Source organism: Trematomus bernacchii, unplaced genomic scaffold, assembly GCF_902827165.1.
Source record: "Trematomus bernacchii unplaced genomic scaffold, fTreBer1.1, whole genome shotgun sequence".
In the NCBI taxonomy this organism is placed as follows: Eukaryota; Metazoa; Chordata; class Actinopteri; order Perciformes; family Nototheniidae; genus Trematomus; species Trematomus bernacchii.
Genome location: NW_022987656.1, coordinates 934,832 through 961,637, shown reverse-complemented (window position 1 = coordinate 961,637; position 26,806 = coordinate 934,832). Strand labels below are relative to the sequence as shown.

At 40.1% G+C, this 26,806-nt stretch overlaps 1 protein-coding gene across 1 annotated transcript in view; it reads right to left on the bottom strand.

The window, feature by feature from the left end:
• The window catches only part of LOC117486642 (leucine-rich repeat and fibronectin type-III domain-containing protein 2), a 147,304-nt gene extending 128,454 nt beyond the window's left edge, over positions 1 to 18,850 (bottom strand). Inside the window, exon 1 of the mRNA XM_034135148.1 lies at positions 18,758 to 18,850. The gene's annotated coding sequence lies outside the window, so the exon portion shown is untranslated. The remainder of the gene's footprint in view (positions 1 to 18,757) is intronic.
• Positions 18,851 to 26,806: the final 7,956 nt, after the last annotated feature.

The following is a 26,806-nucleotide window of genomic DNA, read 5'->3' as shown; positions in this document are numbered from 1 at the left end:
CAATATCTATGTGGTAAGGTTAAGGAAAAACATTATGTTGTGGTTTTAAATGGGTATAATTAAGTGTGCCCATAGGTTTGTTAAGGTTAGGGTTGTTGTACCACTATTTCACTTGGCTTATGCTTTGTCAGTTAAAATTACTTAATATTATACTATTGGTTTCACACGTACATGAACTCTGGTCTTCTAAGTAATATGCCTCTGACTGTCCAATTTTTTTTCTTTTACCCATCCTAGTGTTAGGAGCAGTGGGCTGCCATTATGTACAGCGCCCGGGGAGCAGTGTAGGGAACGGTGCCTTGCTCAGGGACACCTCTGTAGCACTTTCAAGTGAACTTCCGGTCTGGTTCCCAAGCCAAATCTCTATGGACTTCGCCTACACCGCCATTCCATCCACCATACCCTAAGGAAAGTTTGATGGTCTCATTCTACCTCCTGGACTTCCTCCATTGTGTCCATCATAATGACACAGGTGAAGCAACAGTACAAATTTAGGATAACAACATCCTGAACCTAAGGCATAGCAGACACCTTCTAAACCAAAAAACACTGATATTGGCGATTAAAATGGCCGTATGTCATTCAATGCGGGTGATAATTATATACATGAACAAGTGCAATCTTTGAAGAGCTAAGTGAAACCTCAATACAGTAGTTTCTTATTCCTCAGGGAGAAATTAAAGCTGGAGACAGTAAAAGTGGCAGAGGAGAGAGTACATCAGTGGACCCCACCAAACATTATAAGCAGCTCATCATCTTCATTTGCGTTTTAAATGTACTATCTTGGAGATGTTTAAGATGACAGTAACAAAACCGATTGAAGTGGAACTGTTTGTTTACAGTTGGCTGTCGGATAAACTCCATTTTAGTTTTCAAGGGAAACCGTTTTTGATGTAAAAGAGGCAAAATGTTGTTGTGCTGCATAAATTATATATGTTTGACAGTCTTTCATGAGTCCAGAAATGTTTTATGATTTGTATATCTGTTTAAAGCCCATTACCAACTCCAACATGATGTGATGAGATTTGTATAAAACTGAGTCATAGCAAACTGCAATCTCCACTTCTGAAAAGTCAAGCAATTGCGGGAGGTTTTTAAACTTTTTGGACTGTTTGCAAAAAAAATCTGATTGTTTAGAAGTCAATGAGAAAATAACCCTTCTTTTAACTAGAATTATCACCTCAATAGGCATTTTCCTAAATAGGTTGCTGTCTCAATCGCCAGTTTCAAGTTTTTTTTCAATACTGCAACTTTTTGTAAACTATGGTCTGATTTAGAGGAAAAAGACAATAGATGCTAACACCATGCTACCACCACGTTGTCCGTGTTTTCATACAAGAACTTTAACCGTCGTACAGTATAATTGAACTTCATAAAAATTACTTGTTTAGTGTTCGGTATACTAAGCCCCGCCCCCTTTTGGTTCTAAAAAAACAAAGATGGCCGCGGCAAACATTAAAAATGGCAACAGTCGTAATGGCTAACTCAATTGAACCAATTGGTAACAACACAGAGACAACTTCCACTTCTTATGAATGTGCTATTGTCAAAAGCATCAGCAACATTTAAACAAAATGTCACACCCATGTTTTGGTCCATTCCAACTGGGAAGTGACCTTTCGGAATAAAGGTATAAAACACTACAATGGGGAGCACCAGAGATGTTGCAAAAACATCACAGCAAGGATCTCCGATGGCAGATATTGACTCTGTGTGGCCACAACATGTCAGGAGCTTAAATACTGTGAACTACGACCACTCTTAAACTGCTACCTTCAAAGAAGTTTACTATTAACCAAAGAATTTTGTTAACATTATCTTTCCGATCACTTTGTGCGAGGTCCTGTCTGCTTCTTTTTACTTCTATTCAGCACCCACTTCATACAAGCAGCACATTGAGGCTTTGTTGTCACTGTTGACATCTAAAGGACACCCTGCTGGGGGATTATATGGGCTCAACGCCTGTGGCTGTGTGGCTTTTTTTTCTGTTTACCCTTCACCAGCAGAGAGAAAAGCATAAATACTGAGATATTGTTTTTTATTTTTGGCACAGATCGCGGATTGGGAGCAAAATTCAACAACTCAATTCACGATAGCAATTCAAAGGCACCACTGTATACTGTGCGCACTGGTTGTTGGCCCGTTGGATGGGATTAGCAGGGCATTCTCAAACACTCTCAGCACCCCCCGCTCAACGATGTTTGCTGTGGCTTGATTTTGTTTCTTTACAGTTGCAGTTTTTACCTGCTGTTTTGTGTTGTAGTGCACAAAATGATCATCAGAGGCACACAGCGCTACATCTTATTGCACTCATCAGAATGTTCTATTTTTGGCAGTTTTCCCATGAATCCGAGGAGATGCATGCCAGCACCTTATTATAGCTAATTACACCATCATCACACCACTTCAAGCAATCATGTGGAACACAACCCATGCAGTGCAACACAAATCGTGGTTACAGTTAAATGGACGGGTGCCACCAAAACAACTGCATTCACTCTAAAGGAACAATATGGAGTAATACCTGGGTTAAAGTTAGGATAAGACATAAACTTTTGTCGAAACATCTCTTTGATGTACCTGCGTGGAAACAAGACGAAATTAGGCATAATATACCGAATCAAAATGATAAATCACATTGAACAAACCAAAGGCTCAGCAAAGCATGTACTGCATGCTTCTTTTTTTTATACCAGCAAGGCTGCTGAACTGCCATTCATTTTGTCAAAATAACCATCCGCTGACATTTACTGATTCATCAACAAAAAGTATTTACAAAAAAAACAAGTAAAACCCGAACATGATAAAAAGAAAAGAAAAACATCCATACAAGTAAATAAACAAATTAATGAAATAAATAAATAAGTCAAAATAATAAATTAGAGGAAGAAACCAGTATGCTAGATTGGGTGTTACAAATAGGGAAACAAGGGAATAATAATTAGACTATGGACCCTATTTTAAGTGCAGAGACTTACATACTGTGGTAGATTTGAAGTATTTTTTCCCCAAATCTCCAACAAATAATCACTTTGTCTTGCAAACATTTTGAAACCTTCCATGAATGGATAGAAACAGCATACTTGTGAGCCATGCAAGAGGACTGTAGAACTCTTAAATGCATCTGCAATTTGCCATTGGCAGTCATTTGTGAAACGGGACACTGGCACCATTAGCGATCTGCGGGTATATGGTGCCTGCAAATTGCTTTTGTGAAATGGCCCACTGTTATTTTGGTTCATGTACAGCGCAAAGTGCAAAACAGTTTTGTGAGATGGATCGTAGATCGGAGGGTGTGGTGATTACTGTTTTTTTTTATTGCTAACAATCATCAGCCATTACTCACACTTTTCCAACAGTTTGCATAGAAAAGCTATTCTAACCTCTAAAACGCACCAAAATCTTTCAAAATGTCTCAAAAGAGCTTGTTCTGCACCAATTCTCAGTGAGAAAGCATACATAGTCTGTGTTATAACAGTTTGAAACGTTTAGCCTTGAAGTTTAGATAACATTTCTCCTAAGTTAGTATGTCATTGTAAAACAAGAATAACGTCTTTTCACTTAACAATTTTGACAGAATATTCTTTTTTTAGGGATGAATCCCTAATGACATGCAATGTTTTGGTTATCTGAAATGATTCTCCACAATCATATCTCTGGTCTCATTGCTCGGAAACAGCTGAGCCAATCACAGTGAAGCATGGTAGCTCTACAAAGGATTCTCCAGGAAATTGTTCTGTCCACAGCCAGAGGCAGATGGTGTTTTCTGTTCAGTCTATTGAAAATACAAGAAATAATTAAATCCGTTTGCAGTTTGAATGAAAAATTCAACCCAACACCATGCAGTCTTTATTGTACTGTATTTAACATCATAAATAGTCTCACCAATATAATTAAAAAGAGGAACACATTGACTTTTTTAATCATAAACATGAACTGTTTCAGCAGTTAGTATCCAAAAATGTCCACATACTTAACAGCTTTATATTATAAAGAAAAATGTGTGTCCTTCAAACAGCAATGCTACTGCTGAAACTCCCTCAGCAGGGAACCTATATAACACACAACAGGAAAGGGAACACGAAAAAGCACAAAATGGCCCTTTAAGTTACAGACGTATGAGACGTTAATGAGTCTACTGATGCAATAAAGGTGTATTTTGGGTCCTTTCATTAAGCAAACCTTGACAAGGACTACAGCTGAAGTTAGACTTAACCTTCAACCATGATGGAAAGTGTGCGCTTTAACAGCCACGGAGAGTTATATGTTGAAAAAACCATTCAAAGTCTAATCCAATGCAATTTCCCTACACTGCATGCCTAATAAACAAGCGAAAGAAAAGGTTGGCGTTCAAAGGCAGCGCTTGGGGAACACTGTGTGCATACTGACGGCCGTGCTCACTAACTGATGTAAACTCACCGCTGTGAGACAAGGGAAGCTCTTTGCAAAGGACCCATCAACAGTGCAATCATCGGGGAGGACCCCAAAGGAGCACAGTGAGATTAAAAGACCAGCTATCAATTTATCAAAGACGCTGCTGAGAGGGAACTTCAACTTTAAAGAAAAATTGGGACATTTTCTGCCTAATGACTTTAATTTATAAGAGAGCATGGACAACTCTGGTGCTGTAATCTTGAGAGCCAATCTTAATGAGCACTTCAAGTAGTACCCATGTGATTGTTACTCGCACCAAACTATGTTCATATCTCTAAAGAATTCCAGTCAGAAGAAGCATACCTTCACTCTCAAGGACACAGCTTAGCATATGTCAAATGGAGTTTAAGGTGGATTTGAAAAAGATCAAATCAAACACGAAGAGAGAAATATTGCTTTTCCAACACGTTCAACAGCTTTGCCATGGCAAGACAAGCAGAATATCTAATACATCGTCGACCTTTTTCATCTCCGGCTGCAGCAGCGTGAAGACGCTCGCCTACGTGTTGACCTTGTGGACACAGTTCGTGTGACTCTCAGTCTTAACAAGAATTAAATGAATAATAAGCGGGACAAAACCAGCAAACCTTCCTCTAAAATACTTCTTTATTATCCCTGTTTGTCATCAACTGTGACTCATTGCTTCTGTCTTGTGTTATTTCTCACTACTTCACTGCTCAGGGGCTTAGGAAGATAATCTTTTCCATCCCCTTCTCTAAATTACAGCGGCGACATCCCCAGCAGAGCCTGAATGTTATCGCTCCGCAGCGGCACGAGGAGCTCCACATTAAGTTCTCTGGAGCTAAACAGTTTGTGTTGCTAGCCAGCGGGTAAGAGGAGCCAGCCCAACGGAACAGTGATAACTTGGGGTTTTTCACAACATAGTGAGGATGATTCCCCACAAACTGTGCCGTACTGTAGGAGTCCCACTCTTGAAATATGTTTAAATACTGTAAATGTGGATGTGAAAATGTGTGTTTGTGTTGGAACATGAATGCAGTGTGTGAAATAATGGAATTATATCAAGTGTGTCCCACTCATAGGTTATACAAATGCAATTCATCATTGTATATTAAAGGCCACCCCAGTTCATTTTAACCCAGAGGCACATACAGCAGAGAATGTATGCATTTCTTTTCATTTGTGTGGATTTTAATAGAAGGCCGAAGGCACATAGTTGGCATTAAATGGGGGATCTTCAGATTAAAAGACTCGTAAATTAAAATTGTGTGCATATCATTTGAATTTAATATAAAAACGTACCTTAGAGTACAGCATTTCATAGTTTCCTTTACTTAATTCAAGTAAAATCCCCATAGCCCAAAAATTATTTATAACAATTAAAAGTCTTCCATGAAATGTAGGCCGTGTCTCAATTCAGGGGCTGCACCCTTCGGAGGCTGCATTTGTAGACCGCATACGTCACTTCCGCCGAAAGAAGGCTGTCCCAATTTTTTTTAAAGACGAGACTCCTCCGAATGCGGCCCACGAATGCAGCCTTCTTTTCCCGGATTTGAAGGATACATCTGATGTATCCTTCGCGGCCTACCATATCCCAGGGTGCAATGCGCGCAGGGAAGAGTGAGTTTTTTTCAAATGAAATGGCGGTCCGGTCTCCCCAGCAGAGTGGATTTAAAAGCAGCAGCAAGCGGAGGAATCACTAATAAATGTGAGTATTGGGTTTTAACTAGTGATGACGAGATGAAGCCTCATGAAGCTTTGAAGCTTTCCAGCAAATCGGTTCGCTAAAAGGTTCATCTCATGAAGCTTCATCATGGGCTTCATGTGCTCACAAGACCCCCTGTTGGTGAACAGGTGTAAAACAGCCACATATTATTTGTAATCTTTGACATACTAAAAATACTGGAAATAATGATACAAAAAGGTAAAAGATGTCAAATGTATTTGTCATCCTGTATGAACAGAATTTTACACCAGTAAGTGTTTTAAAATGACTGTATATAATAATAAAAACAATGTGTCAATATAGTATCTTGTTGTTACATCTATACATAAATAAATGTAAATGTCTGCTGCCTTCTATAAAGACAAAAGAAGCAATATATGTTCCAAAACTGGAAAAGAACAAGTGTTTTCCTCTCACAAGGATCACACATCTTGAATCGAATCCCATGGCTTTTTATCTGTCAGAAGCTCGCGCCAAGATCTGAATCGCTTCCTGAAGCAGTCACGTGGTATCGACAAACGAGGCTTCGTTTGTCATCGATGACGTCACTGGCCCCCAAATGATACAAGCCTCGACACAGGCTTCACAGAAAGCTTCGGCGATTACTCGACACACGCTCCGAAGCCTCGGCTTCATCTCGTCATCACTAGTTTTAACTTACTTTAAATTAACTAACGTCACACACGTCAAACCCAAGGGGCATTAAAACGTACATTTTCGTTAAATAAGTGACGTTAGTGACGCTAACTAGCTAGCTGGACGTACTGCACTGTTGGTAATTCAATTCAGAAGTTTACTAAAGTCATACAGAGATCTTGGCTCTGTTATAGATAAGTTATACTTTATATTACATAAATAGACCAAAGTGAAAACATTTAGACCTGTATAGCCTACAGTACGGTGGGATTTATAAAAATGCTACTCTGACGTAGCTGCTGTTTGCTTTATTTATTTCTCTGACATGTTGCAATGTTTTACTGTTTATTAAACTTTGGGACAACATTACAACCTTTTTATTCAGCTCATGCTGCTTTGAGGTAGGGCTAAAAAAGAGCCTATTTTAAATATTTCGACCAGATTTGATCATCTTTTATTTAAGTTAAAGGGGACCTATCATGCAAAATGCACTTTGTGATGTCTTTTATACATAAATATGTGTCCCCGGTGCGTCGGGGAACTCACGCAGCGTCAGAAAATAAAACCCTCTCTCTTTTCCTCCATACCCAAATCTTTTAAAAACAGGGGTACAACGAGTGGATACAGATTTGCTGCCGATATGACGTCAAATCGGCAGCGGACCCACAGAAAATTGCTATCAGAAACAATGCCTGACGTGTTTTGGACGTAACCTCGTCTTTGTTTACATTAGCAAGCCTCGCTAACACTCAGAGCTAACCTGTACTGTAGAGCACATGTGTTTAAAAAGCAGGAAATAAAAAAAGAACTCACCTTGTGATAAACCTGCAAGAGAAAAGGCATTTGAGCTCCATACTGTTTCAGAAATAATCCTTGACGTGTTTTAAACAGGATGGCGTTTTATCACAGCAGAATTTAACTTTATCTCCGGTAGAATTCTGATCAGGCATTAGCTCCGCCTCCTCTTTTTTTTTTTTTCAAGCTAAGGACCCAAGATCCGCGTTTCTCTAACAGGGCTGCAATAGAGGGGTTTGAGCAGTATGAGGCATGGCTACAATGGGTGATCTGTTTGGTATTTTAAGCAAAAAACTTCACAGACATGTTTTGTATAGGTATGGCCCTACAATATATGTTTCCAATATAGCATAATAGGTGCACTTTAAAGTTTATTTAATTTATCCTAATCCCATAATAATAACACAATCAAAAATAGACTGCAGCCTTTTGCTTGATTTTAGTTGTTGCAGTGCTGTCAAAGGGATGCACGTGTGACTGTGATTTCATCTCTTTAGTTTTTTAAAAACCGAAACAGTACATCATTTTAAATAATCCTTTAAGGATTGTTCGTCTGAAATGCTTAGAGTTACATTTTGCAATAATACTTTTGCAACCCTGTGTTTAATATGATTAATTCACTTTTTTCTTTTTCTCTTGTTTTTCTCTGTAATTAGGACAATTCTGGAGAAATGGATCTGGAGAAGAACCCCTAATCTGAAAAGTGCACAGCGGATCATCAGAACAGAGCTGCCATCCAATAGATATTTAACGATTATAGCTTGAGCCTGTCTGATTCCCCAAACAGCTGCTTCTATATACTTGCTGCACATATAATACAAATAAACAACTCGATAAACACACTTTTGCTGATATTTGTTTTACTGCTGGTGATGTTAAATGACATGATTGATTTCCTCTGTCTCAATGATGAAAGTTCTCATAATGGAAGACATGAAGCTGCAGAGAGAGGATGAATATATTCTTACCTCTACTTTGTGATAAGATGAAAATACAAAATTCAATTAAAATAGTAATTGTTAAACACATTGTTTATTTCATTTACTGAGGTTTTAACCATTATTTACAACATGTGTACATAAGCAGTGGAATAATAGGATATCTCTAGGTCATTAAACTGTCTTAAGTTCAGTTTAATTTTATTAATACAAAAAATAGGTCATAGAAAATGATTAATTGTGTATTTCAGCAGAGCGGGGGGTCACGGTGCTGCTGGACCTGGAGGTGCTGACCAGAGGCCTGTACTACGAAGCAAAACCTGCTCCGGAGCAGGTTAGGTGGCAGGCTAAGAGATCAACTCAGTGAAAGCACCACCTGCTGACCAATCAGAGCTCCGTGTGCGGAGTTTAAAGCGATCAATTCATATGACAGGAGGAGAAAGGAAATACAGTTTAAACTGCCGTTGCAGGAAAGACGACCGGCCAAAATCAACTGACTGTGTGAACGTGAAAATTAATAGAATATCCCCTCCCATCTTCAGAGCAATCTGACTATTATAACATTAGCGTTAAGAAAGCTTACTTAAATATCTGCCACGACATAAGTAACCGGATCAGAGTAACATTAAGTACAGTCCGCGGCACTGTGAGTGCAGACGTAGATGTGTCCCATTATCATTCATATCATATCACATCATAATGTATCATATATTTCCTTATTTGAGTCAGCTTCTTGAGCCGTATCTGGCCGTGCAACACTCACAGTGTCACATACTGTATGCAGAAGTATTATTTTAAGCAACACATTAAATTGACGAAACACTCGAGTCAAATTCTCCTAATTAAAGTCAGATCCACTCGTGTCTTAGACGGGGCATATCATAAACCTGTTAATGTACGCATTCAAACGCTTTTTCTTTTACCAGCTGTATTCACCTTGCAGGTGCAGCTATGTGGCTTTTATCCTGGATAAAGTGTTTAAGTCATGGATGTTTAAAGTTTAACTTCCTCATATTTGACTAATATTAAAGTTCACTTTTCATTCAGGAAGTATGACGCTGCGCTGTCAGTACGCTTCTCCATGTTTGAGATTGGTCGAATGCTCCAAATACCACCCCTTTCATGTGAACGCGCACCTAACTAGATAGGACACGGCGGCTTGAGCGATCCACTTGATATCCAGCGTCGTAGTACAGTTTAGCGCCAGCGCGTATGTTTTGGATTACGCCAACCGGCTAACTCCAACATATCCAGGTTAAGTTGAACCAGCTTCGTAGTACAGGCCTCTGGTGTCAGTAGGACATCATCTGGGCTGGTTTAGGGGAAGAGGGAGAATATAAACAGTTATAAACCACAGCTACATATTAAGATTAGAACACTAATATTGTTATCTCAATCTATATAACATGCTTTTGTTCATTTAAGAAAACATATTGTTTTATTTGTACAGAAAGATTAAGACTTATTTTAATTAAATAATATGATTAAATTACATCAGATATAATTAACTTGTTAACTTAATAATGTAACATTACTGGGGGCTAAGGGAACAGCTTAATCTTATTTACCTGGCCATGGTCCTCTTTATTTCATCATCGCGGTGATCTCCAAAAAATGGTTAAAGTAAAAAAGTAAAAGTAAAGTTTCTGGATCCTTTTCAGCTGAGTTAGCTTGTAAGCTAATTTGCTAGCAGGCTGCTGGAGCAGCGCAACCGAACAGCGCGTATCACGTGACGTAAATACGAAGCGCTCCGTAGGCTAGACCGTCTCAATTTGTAGGCCGCTCGGTCCAGCCTACCCGGTCTACGTGGGCTGGGTCCTCCGCGGACCGCGTAGGCTGCGTACTCCGAAGGGTGCAGCCCCTGAATTGAGACACGGCCGTTGTATATTAACTCATTAAAGATGGCTCTTCCATTACCAGCTGAAAAATTAACATATTAATGCATCAATAATTAAGTCCTATGATATATTAAATATGATTCTGAAAATGGTACTTCTTCCACCTCTGCTGTTGGGTGAGTTTGAAGCTACAACAGAGATAAAAGACACTTTATTGTCATCCGTCTGTACAGTGCAGCATAGAGGAGCGCAGCTGGGTGTCTCCTGGTGTAAAACAAGAAGAATGAATGATGCAACAGTCAATGGGAGTAGAGCAACCGTCAGACTACACACGAGGAGCAATCTGTAAAACAAGACACCAAAGCAAGATACAAGCATGTAGGTGCAATGCACAGATTGACTATACAAGACAGTGTGAGAAAAACAAGCTAGACTGGACTGGGGGTCCATGGGCAGCAGGGTGTGGAGCAGTCTGACAGCCTGAGGGGAAGAAGCTGTTGCTGAGTCTGGAGGATCTTGCTCGGATGCTCTACTAGCTTTTATGATCCTGAAGGCATCAGCGTTTAGTATAAATGTCATGGATAGTGGGGAGGGAATTCCCACTGATGGACTCGGCTGGCTGCACCATCCTCTGTAGGGACGTGCAGTCTAAAGACGTTTTCGGACCGGTGGAACTTCATCATAGTTTGAAGCAGTGCTGGACTGTCAGTAAATGTACTCAAGTACTGTATTTAAGTACTATTTTGATATCATTTTAACTCTACATGGTATTTCTATTTGAGAAAAGGCCACACAATTAATCCCACAAAGGGAAATGTGTGTATTTTCTACTTATATGTATACACAGTGAAAATACACACATGCCTACACACATGAGGTCTGAATACCCAAATGCACAAACATGTTTTAATAATTACTTTTTACATAACACTGGTATCATCATATCATTTGATGCAGTACTGTAATTCTTATCTACCCAGTATTATACAAATAATCTAAAATTGGCTCCACATTGGCAAACACTACAGTGTAATGTTCTTATGTGTATGTATTAGAAAAAAAACGATACTTATAGAATACTGAGAAAAAGTACTTTTACTTGCTTGATACATTCTGCCGACAATACTTCAGTACTTTTACTTTAGTTACAAATAGAATCCAGGACTTTAACTTGTATTTAAGTATTTTTAGACTAGTATTTCTACTTTCTCTAAGTTAAGAATCTGAATACTTTTCCAAACACTGGTTCCAAGAACATATATACTTCTAATAATTCCCCTTCGTATAGTGTCCACACTGCACAAACTAGGAATGATTGTACTTCTTAGAACCTGTATTTAGGGATTGGGACTTGTGCAGTGCTGCATGGGCCTTCCTCAAGTCAGTCAAGATCTCTTCCTTCGTGTTTACGTTGAGATAATCTCTGCTGCTTAGTCTGATGCCAGACACTGACCTACTGACAGGTCAACTGTGTCCTCAGAGGCAGGGAACCATGGAGCCACTACTGTATGTTGCATTGCCAAAAACAAACTGTAGTTGTTGTCCATATGACAAATAAAATATTTGAAATGTTTGTAAATCAATGCAAAATGTAAACCATCTTTTGCATGTATTTCATTTTGCAGAAACAACCCCTTTTTAAAATATGTTTTAGGAAAATAGTCTTATCTCCAAAGCGTAATAAAATCAAACCCCTTTTACCACATTTTGAGTATTTTTCAAAATATTCACATATACACCATCCGCCATGCCCATACAGTATATTTTTGTCCTGTGTGAGACACTAGAAAGCACCCCCATCGGCTGTACTGAACGCTTTGTGGGCAGCAAAGACCTGAACCTAGAGGCTTTTATAATGTAAAGGTTTGTTGAAACACTGTAGCTTGAGTGTGCTTGAACTGCTGACTATGATGAATGAGTCTGCCATTAAATGAAGGGTGGGTGGGGGGTGGGGGGGGGGGGGCACTGTATTCTGAAGTGCAACAACAACCAGAGAATTAATGTGGGAGCGGAGAAAAGGGTGGCAAAAATAAGACTGGCAGCTCTCAGCGCTTACCAGCCAAACATAGATTGGGGAAATAAGATGAATTTAGCCTTTGTAATTTGACTCGGTACACTTTTACCTGATGTACCGAAAGTGCTGAGTCTTGATTTGAACAAAGGTTTGCCCCAGACACACTGTCAGCCATGCTGGTTCCATAATTATTGCTCCAGAAAACATCTTCTGAGGTACATCCGTAGCTGTGTATCTAACGGCCCGTCCACACGGCAGCGTGCGTTGCTTCAACAGAGACGCTTCCCATTCACTTTAAATGGGGTGACGTCACGCTTTGCCGAACTGCATTGTGGTTCCGTCACGTCGCTTTGCCTCCGTTGCTCGCTTCGAAAGTTGAGAAAAGTTCAACTTTTCAAGCGTCGACGGAAGCGCCAGCCAATCAAATCATATGCCAGTACAAGCTCTAGCCAATCAAACCGCGTGCTTGTGTGTCCAGGGCGGGAGATTAATGTGATTGGTTGTTGGTCGCACGCCAGACACGCCCACCGGCAAGCTTCAACGCACGCTGCCGTGTGGACGTACCGTTAGTACCGGCGGCCATGTTTGTCGGTCAGCAGTGACATCTTAATGTTCTGACTAGTGTTTCACAGAGGACGGTTGATGTAAACTCCCTGAGATATTTGCTAAAGCTCCAGAGTGGCCTTGGCCTCGGTCTCTGGCGCTCACTTTGATATTCTCCTGAGTCAAGGGGCTTCCTGCTGAGACAAGCAGAGAAATCCACCTCACGACACAGGTATGTGATCTAACGCCAGCCAAAAGTGCTTTCTCTTTTCTGACTTTGTAAGAGGGTTAAGCCGCTACACAAAGGCAAAGGACCTGAGAAAGTGTAGGTTCTCCATTCTCATACATTTAGAGTCTTGCATTGATGTAAAGAGTTATTTCTAAGAACTCGATGTACCATTATTTGAATGAGATAGATTTACATATCAATGGAAGTCATGTGAACAATATGGAGTTTATAAACTAAATATAATGTACATATTTTAATGTTATTGTAAGGTGAATACATGCCATAAAATAGTATATCACCCTTCTAAAATACCATGTTTTTCTACTTTTCAACACGCCCTTAGTAAGGAATTTGCAGACAACTACATCTTCTTGTGCACTCAAACTGTTCACTGAGCCATACCACTGTGTAGAAGTTTAGTAGTTACATAAACTTTTGGTACTTTGTAGGGGTGACTCTGAAATATCCACTATTTTAAGATTCAGTCGAAGGAACTTGATTGGACTACTAATTGTCAAAGAGGTGGGAAAAGGTGGTTATGAAACTAAGGAACATTCCACGACATGGGGGTGCTGAATGTCTTGGTTTCTTCCAGCAGTTAATGATATTGGGTCCATTTTTGTACAAATATAAGCCTAGTTATAATACTGTCTATAAACGTTTGAATCACACATTTACTTTTAATAAATCTGCCTGGTGTGTGCTTGGATAAATAATAAATCAGCTGGACCACCAAAGTAGCATTTAGCGTAGCCTCAGAAAGGCTTAATAACAAGAGAATATGGCTACTGTTTCAAAATGAAAGAATACTTTTAATAATGGATTTATGCCTCTTTGTAGTACTGCAAACAGCTGTGTTGCCTTTGTTCAAGCTTAAACATGGAATCAATGAGTAAAAGAAACAAACATCAATTGACGATCCCTTGAAGAAAGGCAAGACTTGACCAATCAGATTCGCCCGTGTAAATGCATGCCTGGGGAAACCCCTAGTACTTTAGGTTTATTTTGATGATCACACATTTTGCTACATTTCTTCCACCACTGTTTGAATTCATCGTGTTGAGATATTGCACATGCAGTGAAAAACAAACAGTGTATTGAAAAGGCTTGAGGGGATATTCCGTTCCCACTCAGCTGGTGGGAAGCTCCGAGGTCCCACACTGGAGACTAAAGAGGCAGTTTGGCAGAGAACTGCAGCCTTTCTTGTGCTGAAAGCTACCCATTCCTTTTCATAACACCAATGCATCAGAGGCCTTATTTTTATTATTTAATAGGTTTCAGAACGCATAGCTCATTGGTGCATTGTTGGTATGCAAGCGTCTCTCAGATATCAGAATTTTCAACAAGCATTTGAATGCACCGTCTGGAATTACTTTTCAAAAGTATTGATACTTCCCTTGCATGCGTTACCCTGTAAAAACAACCCAAGTTTGACCAAAAGCTACCTTTTTTTTAGCTCAAGCAAATTTCCAGTCCAACAGTTTGATTTTATGGTTTATTGATCAAATATGAGAGCAAAACAATGTGTAGCGACTACAGGAACAAAAAAAGTCACTGAGCGGCTGAGGTCGGGCCGGGTTGACTTTGTCTGACGCGCATTGATAAAAAATGAATGCTAAGATCCAAAAATGCCTCGAACAAAATCTTAATTTAATTTAATGATAAATGTATTATAAAGTGTGCAAACATATAATCCAACTAATCCATACAAAATATTGCAGTCAATAGAAAATACAGCGACCCGTTCACCCGCTCTCCCACACATCTTATACGGGTGATTGTAAATCAGTACCGCACATACTTACGTGACCAAACTCACAATAGGTAATAATATTATAAACAATTACCAAATGCAAAAATATAAACAATCAAAAACCTTAGTGAATGTAACAGAAATCACCATTTGCGACACAATGGCTGTTAATTAAGTAAGAATGTATTTAGCTAGAGGGGGTTATACATGCCAACAATGTAGGGTTTGGGTAATAAACAAGTTAACCTAAGATAATGTTGTTTTTCTGCCCTGGTTAGAAGAAGAAACAGGCAGAATAAGGAGTTCTCTAGGGCTGCATCTCACAACTATCTAACACAACCCTCAACAGGAGCCGGGGCCCCGCCCTAGCAGCTGATTCCTCTAAACGCTGCATGAAGTGTCATCTTCACTCTGCACATATGCTGCACTACAGCAGCTGGACCGTGGACACCAGGCGCACAAACAAAAGACCAACTCGGTGACAACGGGAGCACTGATTAAATTCATTAGGGAAATGTTTCCCTCTGATGCCGGGCAATTTGAGGTGCAGAAACACATGGAAATGCCCGGCAGCTGCGCTCCATTCCCAGGAAGCGCTGTGCTGTATATTCATTATTTTACAAACAGATCAAACGCATCTGACTGCCTACATGTTCTCTCCTCCTTGCTTGTGTTTCAGATGTATTTATTTATTTATTTTCCGTGCACATAGCTTGTTCTGCTGGTGAATGAATGGAGCCATGAGGGAGAGTTTTCTGGAAAGGAACCAAGCCCCGGTTTTTCTTCGACTTGGAGACTTGCGTCATGCAGGGGAGAATTCCACAGAGGGTTTACGGCTAAATCCCGAGTTATTTTCCACTTAATTTTTAGCTTAACTTCAATTGCCTCCCATCAAAGCTATTCCATGCGAATTACATTACATTACATTACATTGCATTTAGCTGACGCTTTTATCCAAAGCGACTTACAATAAGTGCATTCGACCAAGAAGATACAAACTTGAAGAAAACAGAATCATATAAGTTCATCAAGTTTCATAGAGCCAAAACATTTCAAGTGCTACTCAACTGGCTTTAGATAAGCCAGTACTTTATTAGTATATAAGTGCTTTGTTAGTAATTCTATCGCTCAAAGTGGAGTCGAAAGAGATGAGTTTTCAGTCTGCGCCGGAAGATGTGTAAGCTTTCTGCTGTCCTGATGTCAATGGGGAGCTCATTCCACCATTTTGGAGCCAGGATAGCAAACCGATGTGTTTTTGCTGATGGGAACTTGGGTCCCCCTCGCAGTGCGGGTGCAGCGAGCCGTTTGGCTGATGCCGAGCGGAGTGCACGTGCTGGGGTGTATGGTTTAACCATGTCCTGGATGTAGGAAGGGCCAGATCCATTCACAGCATGGTACGCTAGTACCAGTGTCTTGAAGTGGATTCTAGCAGTTACTGGAAGCCAGTGAAGGGAGCGGAGGAGCAGTGTGAGAAATGAATGAGAAATGAATAGCGATTGATCCCTTCTTTATTATTTCACTGTGTGTGGCGTTTAATAAAACAGTCCTCTGGTTTCCATTCCTCCCACCTCTCCCTTCTCATAATTTCCCTTGCAGAACAACAGCGCTCCAGCACTCTCCTTCGGTGTATGGCAGGCCTCTCCCCAAGGTAGATCTGGCCTACTTCTGAGTGCATCCTCAGCATCCATCTGCCTGTACCCGTAAATTGCGTTTGCTTGCGATCGCAGGTTATCTCATCTGTCAAGACAGGCCTATCAATTTCAGCAAGCATCTTGACAGAAGGCATTAACCCTCAAGCCTCATTCTGGCATGGAGCATTGACAGACAATAACTGCCAGGGATATCAACATATCAGATGGGCACTTCTGACGGTTGTGTTGTGACTGTTAGCGATGAGAAACTAAATACCACAATAATAATGATTTACATAGCTCGTCCTCGAGTAACAATATGTGATGCTAACAAAACTACTTGCTATGCAGCCAACAACCAACAGGTGATAGCGGTGAAGGATTTAGCTGAAATTAAAAACTATGTTAATTATGTCTAGAGCCAAAAACAGATCATTTTCAATGGCAGTCTTATTTCAAACTCTCAAAATACACACCTCGTCAGTGCCCCTTAGTTTCTGATACTGAAGCACTGAGGCTGTCAACTAACTCTTATTGAAAGCACATCTCCATCAGTATTAGAGTCAGAGCACTACATTCTTAGTAAGAGCAAGAAAGTAATCATCACAGATGTGCACTATCAGTGGTGTAACTTTGATTTATAATAGATCTTGTTCAAAACTGTATAGGCCGTGAAAATGTGGTTTTGGAATTATTTTGAGTGACTGGGTCACACTCAGCATAGAATTTTCTTATGTAGAAACGTTTCGATTATTTAATATGATTACTTTATTTGAGATTAGTTTATTTGTGTTTTTGTCAGGTTTGAATTGGGTGTGGCCTTCTGAAAATCATTATATTATCAGGAAATATTTCCCTTAGGAGGTGATAGGAGCCAAAATAGAACAAAAAGAGAGAAAAAACTGGACGTACATTCAACAGGTGGACGAACGATAGTCCAAGTAAATATTAATTTGGCTCTGTTACTGCTGGATATGTAAATAAGAAACAGTTTGCTAAAAAGGTCACTAAATAAACTTATGATAATATGTCAATGCTTCGTTTACAACTTTGATATTCTTCCCCCTAGTGACCAAAACGGTTATTGCAGGTAATAATTTAAGGAAGTACTTGAATTTAACATTTCCAGAGTCAAATTCATTGGGTGACACCCCCTAAGAATAAACTGTGTATCATACTGTAAAGACAAAACTAGAGAGGCTCTTTAATCTTCTTTTAGACGAGCTATTTTTGGTCCATCCACAGACATTGAAGACTTGGCAGTGGGATCCACTCACATAAATTACACAACAATACAAGGTAAATCCTGTATAGAGTGCTCTTTTCGGTGAGTCAGAACTATTCAGTTTTCAAACACAGTAGAAACTCTTCAGTAAAATGCAGCGCTTTTATCTGAAAGTCTCAGCTATTTTCAGACAAATCCTTCACAGAGTGACGCTTTAAGGAGAATAACATAGCAACCATTCAAAAGTCGATAAATGCCCCATTGTGGGTGTCAAAGCCTCCCCTCCTACTTGCAGTTCCATACTTCTCTGCACTGTCCATGGTGCTGAACAGGCTTCTCTACCTCCACACTGCCATGCTAACACTTGTAATCCACAAGAGGGTGGTGATTACAGCGGGTGTTGGCTTTACACTGCTTCCCGTGATGCCTCGAGGCGGCCATCGATCCCTTAACCAGACACACAAATGAAAACATTCTATAGGGACTGCTAGTTTAAAAAAAATCAGCACATAGGACATAATATAACCCTATTCTGTCTCACACGCGTGCGCACAAACAACTTAAAAGGAGTTTTAATAAAGCTTCTGCGATCACAAGGGAACATTTTGGGAAGAGCAGGCTAATCTCTTCCTCTCCTCCTTTCTCCCTCTCTCTTTCTCACACCCCTCCAAAAAAACACGCACGTTCATACACACCCTGGATTAGTATGCGTCGGGCACAACTATCCAAGCTCTCTTCTTGATTCCCCTGCAACGCTGCGACCTTTTCCCCACTTATGTACATTTCAAAAATGCAAATAATCTCCATAGCACTGTGCATTGTTACTTTCTCCGGATTACCTGTAATTGCAAGATAGAGCAAGCAATGCGTCCATAAACATAGGCTACTGCTTGTGCGTTAACAGCTAAATAAACCAGAGCTTGTGGAAAGATGTTGCATGGAAAATGTAAGCAGAATGTCCAACACATATAGAGAAACTACTAGTTTTAAATCTGAGCAGAAAACTCTCACACCCAATAAAGGTTATTCCTTACCTTTAGAGACGGACAAGTATCCATTGTGTGCCACCGCAGGCTCTGCTCTGAGTATTCTCTTTCCCCGGTTCGAGGATACAGCCGCTCCCTTCCCATTCATCCACTAATTCCAGGAGACGAACTGCGAAACCAGCTGCCGAGCGAGCCGCATATCGCTTCTTCTTTCGCACTTCACAATTTTTTCGCCCCACCACCACCAGCAGTAAGCAAATGCTCTGAAAAACCTGTGCTTTTTTTTCGCCGGGAGCCAAGCTGCGACGAAGAGCTTCACAGAATATTTGTAGTTTCCCTCCTTCAAGTAAAAATAACTAGCTGGCTGCTGTGAAGGGCTCGTGGATGTATTTCCAGTATTTCTTTCTTTAGAGAGGGAGAGACAGTGCTGCTATATGGCACAGGCGTTTTTCTATATCCTCCCCGCGGTGCCGTACTTACTTGTCGGTGAAAACACACAATATGTCCCTTGCTTCTCTTTGGTGACTCCTAAAGCGCACATCCAAGCCGGGGGGAAAAAAGGGGGTGAATATCCCAAAAGAAAGTTTGTGTTGTTAATAATGCAGGAGTTGTCCGAGAGCGAGTAGATAGTGAGGTGTGAAGTCTCTGCGCTAGAAAGACTGCAATGGAGCGGCGGATAACCCTAGATGGCACAAACACCATGAGGTATCACTGAGCCCACCGGGGAGAGGAGAGAAGGGGGGCGCAAGAAGCAGGTCAGCTGGAACTACCGCGCATTTACGCAAACAAACACGGGAGTGATTGTAGCGATGATGATGCGTAAAGAGCCACTTTGGCACGGTCCGCAGCGAGTGCAGGAGATTAAGGACCGACCACGGATTAGTGTGTGCTTAGCGGTGTTTAGCGTTCAGAGCAACAAAGTAGCCTATCAGGGCTGCGGGAAACACTGTCTTCTATTATGTGGCAGACCATTGGACAGGAAGTTGTTGCCATCTGTAAAAACCCCAAAACTGCTGCATGGATCCTGTTTGACCTTCAGAAACCAGGAGCTCACTACCTGTCGGAAGACATAGGGACAACAATGATAATTAATTAGAAGTTATTAAATAGCTATTATTACTTACTGTACTCAATACTGTACTTAAGTACAATAAAGGGTATTTAAGTAATTCCATGTTTTGCCACTTTATACTATCTAATAGGGAAATATGGTAGTTTAAATCCACTATATTATTTAAGAGCCATATTTAATAGTTTATTTTTGGATTCTCTATTGATTTTTTTAAATGTTTTATAGGCTTACAGTATAAGATATAATGCACTCTTGCTTTAAAATGTTTTTTTTGTTTGTTTTATTTGTGTATTTAATGAGATTTATCTGGTCAAATTAAATTTAATTAAATTTAATTTAATTTAAAAAGCCCAAAGTCAACACATTTGTCTCAGTTGGCTTCACACATCAACAAGCATTATTGACAATGTACATAGATATTAAAGATATGCCAAGAATATAATGAAATTACAAGATAGAATGAAAAATGTAAATCAAATAAATACAAATCAAATCAATTTCCTTAAATGTAGGATCCAGGAGCATGTTCTAGGGAAGCCTGAAGCCAGCCCTAAATACACGCTTTATTGAAAAGGAAGGTCTTTAGCCTACTCTTAAATGTGGGGACGCTCTCTGCCTCCCTAACAGTAACTGGACACTGGTTCTAAGAATAGGAGCTCGGTAAGTTAAAGCTCTGGTTCCTGATCCAGTTTGCAGACTCTAGGAACAACTCAAATGCAATATACATAACGATCATTCAAATCAATGTATACTGTAACAACATTTATAGCTACTATGGAGTTCTAATGCCCCCAAGAGAACCCTATATAAAGTAAGGAATCGAATAGGGGTTGTGAAAAAAACAGGAATGGCCATAAAGCATTGTTAGAACACCAAATAAAGGAAACATGCCTTTTAAAGGAGTCCAATCAAATAAATCCAAACTGACTTACCTTGGATTTGAGAAGAGTGGTGCTGCATTTATAAAGCAACTGAAATTGTAGCTTATACATCCCTGTTGTGTGCAACTTCTGAGACTTGATACAAAAGTGATGTTTAATTTTCTTTTGCTACTTTTGAAACATGTTTACAGTTCAATATCCTGTTGACAAGCAGTCATCAAATCAGGAGAAGTAATGGAATATTAAGCTTATAAGTCAAGAGTCTCAGTGCCTCCATTATCCCAAACACAACATTAAAAGGATTAAGGGTTAAAGTGATTTATTATTTCTGCACCAGAGTTCCATCCTTGCCCTGTGGAAAGTGCGTTAAAAGCATTTGGACCAAGTTATAGTGAGATAGAATTGCTGTGTTGGACAATTCATGACCTTAGTATTTGTAAAACCCTCAGTCTGCAGGAACACCTTCTTTATCAGCTGTTTCTCATTCACTCTGACTCAGCCTCCAAATAGCTCACAGCTAATGAATAACCATTACTCACATATTAGTTATTATTCTTTCAATTACAGTAATGCACCATACTGAGGTTATGCCATGCATACATGCATCATGATTACATTCCCATTAGGTAGTTAGTCATCATTTTCAGATCACATACTCGGGGAGATTGAAACCCATACAGTATGTTGTGCTGCCTTCCATAGAACTCGGAGTGCATTTTTTTACTAGTGGAGAGTCATTACTTTTTTTCAACCTCCAAGTAGGCCAGGTGCATGTCGCCAAACATGAACAAGAAAAAGGCTGACCGTGCCAAAGTCATTTTTCATTGGAAATTGTACACACAATCGAGGTCTCAGCAGTGCAGGCTTGTAATTTCCTGAGCGGCAAGCTTAGCCCTAATCAACCCTTTAGCAGCGTAGATACATTTTAGAGATTGTTTTCTTTAGCCAGCTGCAAAATTGCTTTGGCTACATATTTTGCGATACAATTTTTATTTTACGTATGTATTATTTGAATTGGATACAGGCGAATGTACTTTACGTTGCCTTTTAGTTGATTTACAATGTGTGCTTCCATTGTTCAAATTGCTAAGAAATGAAGGGTAGATGGATATTTCTCCAGTTTTCAAGAATACACTGTCATGATATTGCCTTTTGTTGTTCTGTTTCCTGTTTTATTTTGTCCAAACATGATCCTCATGTCATGTCTGGTTTCATGTCCTGTCTTTGTATGTTTTCCCGCATTTTATATATGGCATATAGCCTAACCCTCAGTTTCCTGGTTAGCTGTTTTTGTACTAGCGTTACACATTTTTTTAAACCTCACCTTTGTCATATATTTGTTCTGCTTTATGTTCCCACTGCCTGAATAATCTCTGACAGAAACTCAGACTTTGATTGAAGTTGTATTTTACTTTATCAAAAGGAGGCTGGGAATGTGAGCTTCTGTGTTACCCTGAATGCAACATCATATTACTAGCTAACAGCTATTGACACTTAACTGAAACTTTTGCAAGCTTTAGGTCTGTTACTTTTAAACGATCCTCAGGACTTCAACAACTGTATAACAGTTATTCAAGTATTCAATGTGTATAGCATTCAATACTGACGGTTTGTTTGTTTCAGCGTATGTAATAAGAATTCAGTAGAGTGGTAAAGTTGAACTTGCAAAAGCAAAAATACTTTTGCAAAATCCATCTGCCCCTAGAAAAGATGTCAACCTTTGGTGGTCCTAGAGTTATTATTTTTTTGTATGTCTTAATGAAACTATTTTTGAGTTGTTAAACTCTTCAGGACATGGGACTATAAAGCGGTCATCTTGTTATTTGTTGCTGATTCTGATATCCTTGGACTCCATTCAAAGTTAAAACCACTGACGTGTCTTTGGTAGTCTACGATCTTGTAGTGTTCTTGGGTAGAAAATGATTTTCAGGAAGCTGTCTTGATGCTGTTGAGCTCTGCAGGTTGAGTGGAAGTCTCCCCATCCATTCTACTTCCTCCCCCTCCCCTCAATGTTATTGATGCAGATGGTAGGAGACATGGCCGCTCTGCCTCTCTTGCCGACTGTGCCATTGATCTGTGTTTGCATCCTCTTTTAAAATACACAACATACAGTAACTTGCAAACTTACCACTTTATGTTCCTTTAAAGGAACATACATTGTTAAAGATAAATCAATAAAAACTAACCAATATAAATGTGTCTGACTGAACTGAAAGACTTTAACTGAGTTTGACTCAGTCCAAGAAGAGAAGCATTTTTAAGTTAAACCAGATGGAAGTGCCATGAAGTTAAATGAGTAGTTTAGCAAGCTATGTTGAGCTTTAAGACAATATTTCCCCCAAAGGGACACCATGTCTACATTTGCACTACAGATTTTCACAATTTGGTAATATATTGCACCAAAAGCTCCCTTTTTTAACACGCACAGAGCCTGAGGAAGAAAATCTGTGTTATCAAAGCAGGTTGATACCCACTGTCATCAATCCTTTAAAGCAAGTTTAAGTCAAACCTTAGTTAAAGAAAGACTGCAGCAGGTTGAGGTTAAACTACAGGGGTGTACCAGGAAGATGAGTAGGTTAGCGAGGTAGGTTGGGACTTATTGGGCTATATTTGAACAATATATTATAGGGCCATATCTATACAAAACATGTCTCTGAAGTGTTTTGCTCAAAATGCCAAACAGATCCCCCATTGTAGCCATGCCAAATACCCTTCTATTTCAGCCTTGTTACAAAAGTGCTGATTCTGGGTCCGTAGCTTTAAATGTAACCCGAGCTGCTGCTGGCCACACTCCTTCTGAGGGGCCCCTTCAATGTCACCAAAGTGACACCAAGTCTATATTTAACCTACGATTAACACCATATAGTCTTTTATTGCCATCATTCCTTTTCGCATTATTTGCAGCAACAGTTCTTTAGTTTTGTCTGTAAAATGGCAGAATTAGTTGGTACGCAATCGGTCCATTATGTAAGTTAGAAATAAATTGTACCAAAAGCCTCCTTTTTTGTGGAAAAATGCACAGAGCCTTGAGTTCACTACAAGTTGATAACCACCGTCATGATACCCTTTTAAAAGCAAGTTTAAAGGCCCCTATTCTGCTTTTTGGGGTTTTCCCTTTCCTGTAGTGTTTTAGGTTTTTGTGCATGTAAATGGTCTGCCAAGGCTAAAATCCCAAATATCACGCCAGAGGGAGTGAATCTTTGCCTTTTAAATGTAAACTTACTTAAACAAAGACAGACATCGAGGATCTCTTTTGACCTTACACAATTAGGCAATTTTCTGCGAACACTCCTCCACGTTAATTGCAGCAACAGTTCTGTTGATGTGATTGATCAATTTTTTGCATTAGAAGTGCAAAAGTCAAGTGAAATTCATTTTATTAAGGAACATGTACAGAGGTAATAGAACAGTGTTGACAACACATTTTAATCACCAGCGTCATGATAACCATCTTTGATCGAGGCCTAAAAGCTCTGTCAAGTAAGCTAAGGCAAAGAAAGCCTGGCTCTGTCAAATATTCTTTGTGGTACCCCAATCAAGTTAACTTAAACTTCAGTTAAGCCAGGTCTGCATTACTCTTAAATTACACCTTAGATACAGTGACATTTACATGAGTTTCAATGGTTAAACCACAGGTGCTGGTTAAACTGCAGCTGCTGATGACATGGCAAATTGAAACCCATCCTAAAGCTTTAACCACATCTAAGTGGATGACAGGGCAACAGCCCCATAAATTGTTTCAACAGCACACAGGCAGTATTTCAAACTTTGTGCTCATTTCCCAATGCTTTATGAGACTGGTAAAAGGCTAATAAACCATCCGTCTCTTATTTCATGTTGACACACAGCTGCAGTTGTTGTGCCTCTTGTGCTCAGCCTTGCAGCTATGGAAATGTCATTATAATAATGATCCCAAACAAGGCTTTTAGCTACAGTTAAATTACAATGAAAGTCCTGTAAGTAGACTGCAAGTGTCCCTGTGTGAGGAGACAAGGTCTGCTTTCCTTTGGTTAAAGGATATTCCATGAACAAACTGTCAAAGCACAATTTGCACAGACAAGACAGTGGATCAAAATAAAAATAAATGTGTTAAAGGACATGAAAACATGAACTGACAAAGACACAACAATGGCCTTTATGTAATAGCAAACATGACAAACCCATGACAACAAAGGCAAGCAAATGAAAAGAAAGGGTAATGAGAAAGACAATCACAGGAGCAGTAAGTGGGCAGCTGACACAGCAGTGATTATGGTTTTTAGACGGTGAGTGGGATACAAATGGAGGCAGGGAAGTCCAACGGCAGAGATGGAAGTAGTTCAGGGAGGCAGAGGTTTCTAACCTCTTTACGTTATGATTATGTAAAAAGAATAATTGACTGGCAACCTATTGCTTATGTGAAACATCACGCCACGTTTGTGGAGTTTGCCATTCTAAGTTCATCTTAGCTTTAGTTATCATGTATGTCGCATGTCTAGTTTATAGTCCATGTTTAGATTTAGTTATTTATGTTTAGTCATGTTTCATTGTTTACATGTTACAGTCACTTACCTCTAGTTTCAACACACTCTCACTCCCTAAACATCCAGGAGCGACGCTTGGTCAGGGTCCCGTGGCGTGCAGTTGTGACGCGCCGAGGCTCCTTCAGCTTCATAAACGGACGCAAAGAGCTTTCAACTGATTGCAATGTATTCCCATCGGCGGCGGTATTTGACGCTCATGGAAGCACCGCATCGGTCCATGTCGGCGGCATTTAAAGGCAATGTGAGCGTCCATTCCCATTGGATAACGGAGGATTTTACACCCGGAAGTAACTATTCTCCTTACTGTCGATTGATTTAACAGTGATATCTGCACTACTCATCAACTCAAAAACACCAGATTATCCTTGTTAATTACACAACATTGATAGGTTTAAATTGTGTGCAATGCTTTTGTGTTTTCCCCCTTTGATTCGGAGAAACAAATATTTTTTCGGAGTTTAGGATGGCAGAAGACACTACACTACCCAGAATCCTCATCTATCGTTTGGGACTACACCATGTGCTTTGTTTGACAAACCCCGTGATTAGTTCCCATAGAGTCCAGTAGAGGGCGGAGCCTGTGAGAGATATAACAGCAACATAAGCGGCTGACTGAAGGCTGACCTGCCGCCAAATCCCTCATGGCAGGACGAAATGGCTGCTGCATACACTTTAACTGTGGATAAGCAATAAGCCCCCTGCAAGCCCCCTGTCCACCAGTAACTGTAAGTAGGACAGAATAGAGCCCAGCGTACAAGATAGGGGCTCTAGACTCCCCTCTTCACACCATCGCTGGAATCCCAACCACTTCGGCCTGTAACAGGCTGTGGTGGATCCTGCTCTAGCTGCCTGGATAGTCTGAATAACCCTATCAGACAGTCCCCCCTGTCTCAGCCTGTCCCTCTCAGGAGCCAAGCCTGGAGGGTTGGCCCAGAAAGGGTAACGCCCCTATTGCACCTGCCCCCTGAGACATCGCCCCCCAGACCTGAGGAATCGCCCAGGGCTGGCCCACCATCATCTGTGTCATTTCTGCGAACCACGGCGCCACTAGAAACAAGCCTTGTTTTGTTAGTAGCGACAGGCTATCACTGATGGCAGGCTATGGATCGCTTTTGTTGGCACACTGTTGGACATAAACTCGGAGGAGCTGATAAAGCAGACTTCAGGCAGTGAAATAGTATTAATATCAGCGTTTAAAACTAGGGTTAAAAGCTATAAAACGTTAAAATATCACGGCTGATTTTCAGAGAAGAAACACTGCTGCTGCCATCTTGTATGACGACTCTCTACTGCTCTCTCTCTCTCACGCAAAACAAGATCAAGATAGATCATCTGCATTCATTTTAGGCTCCATTGTCTGACTTTCTGCATGGTGTCAGCTATGCAGAAAGTCAGATCATCCATTTAAAACTGCATTTCTTCTTCATTCTGTGTTCATACCCTGAATTACAGCACATATTCAGGCCACATATAATCCTCTTCCCCTAAAGCCAGAATTGTATTTTCTACCTGAAAATATGCTCCATAATTTTTCAATTTCCTCCAACATTTGCTTTATAACCTGAACATGATCTCCTTGTACTTTCACTTCAGGTACACGCAGTGCTGGGATTTTAAGACA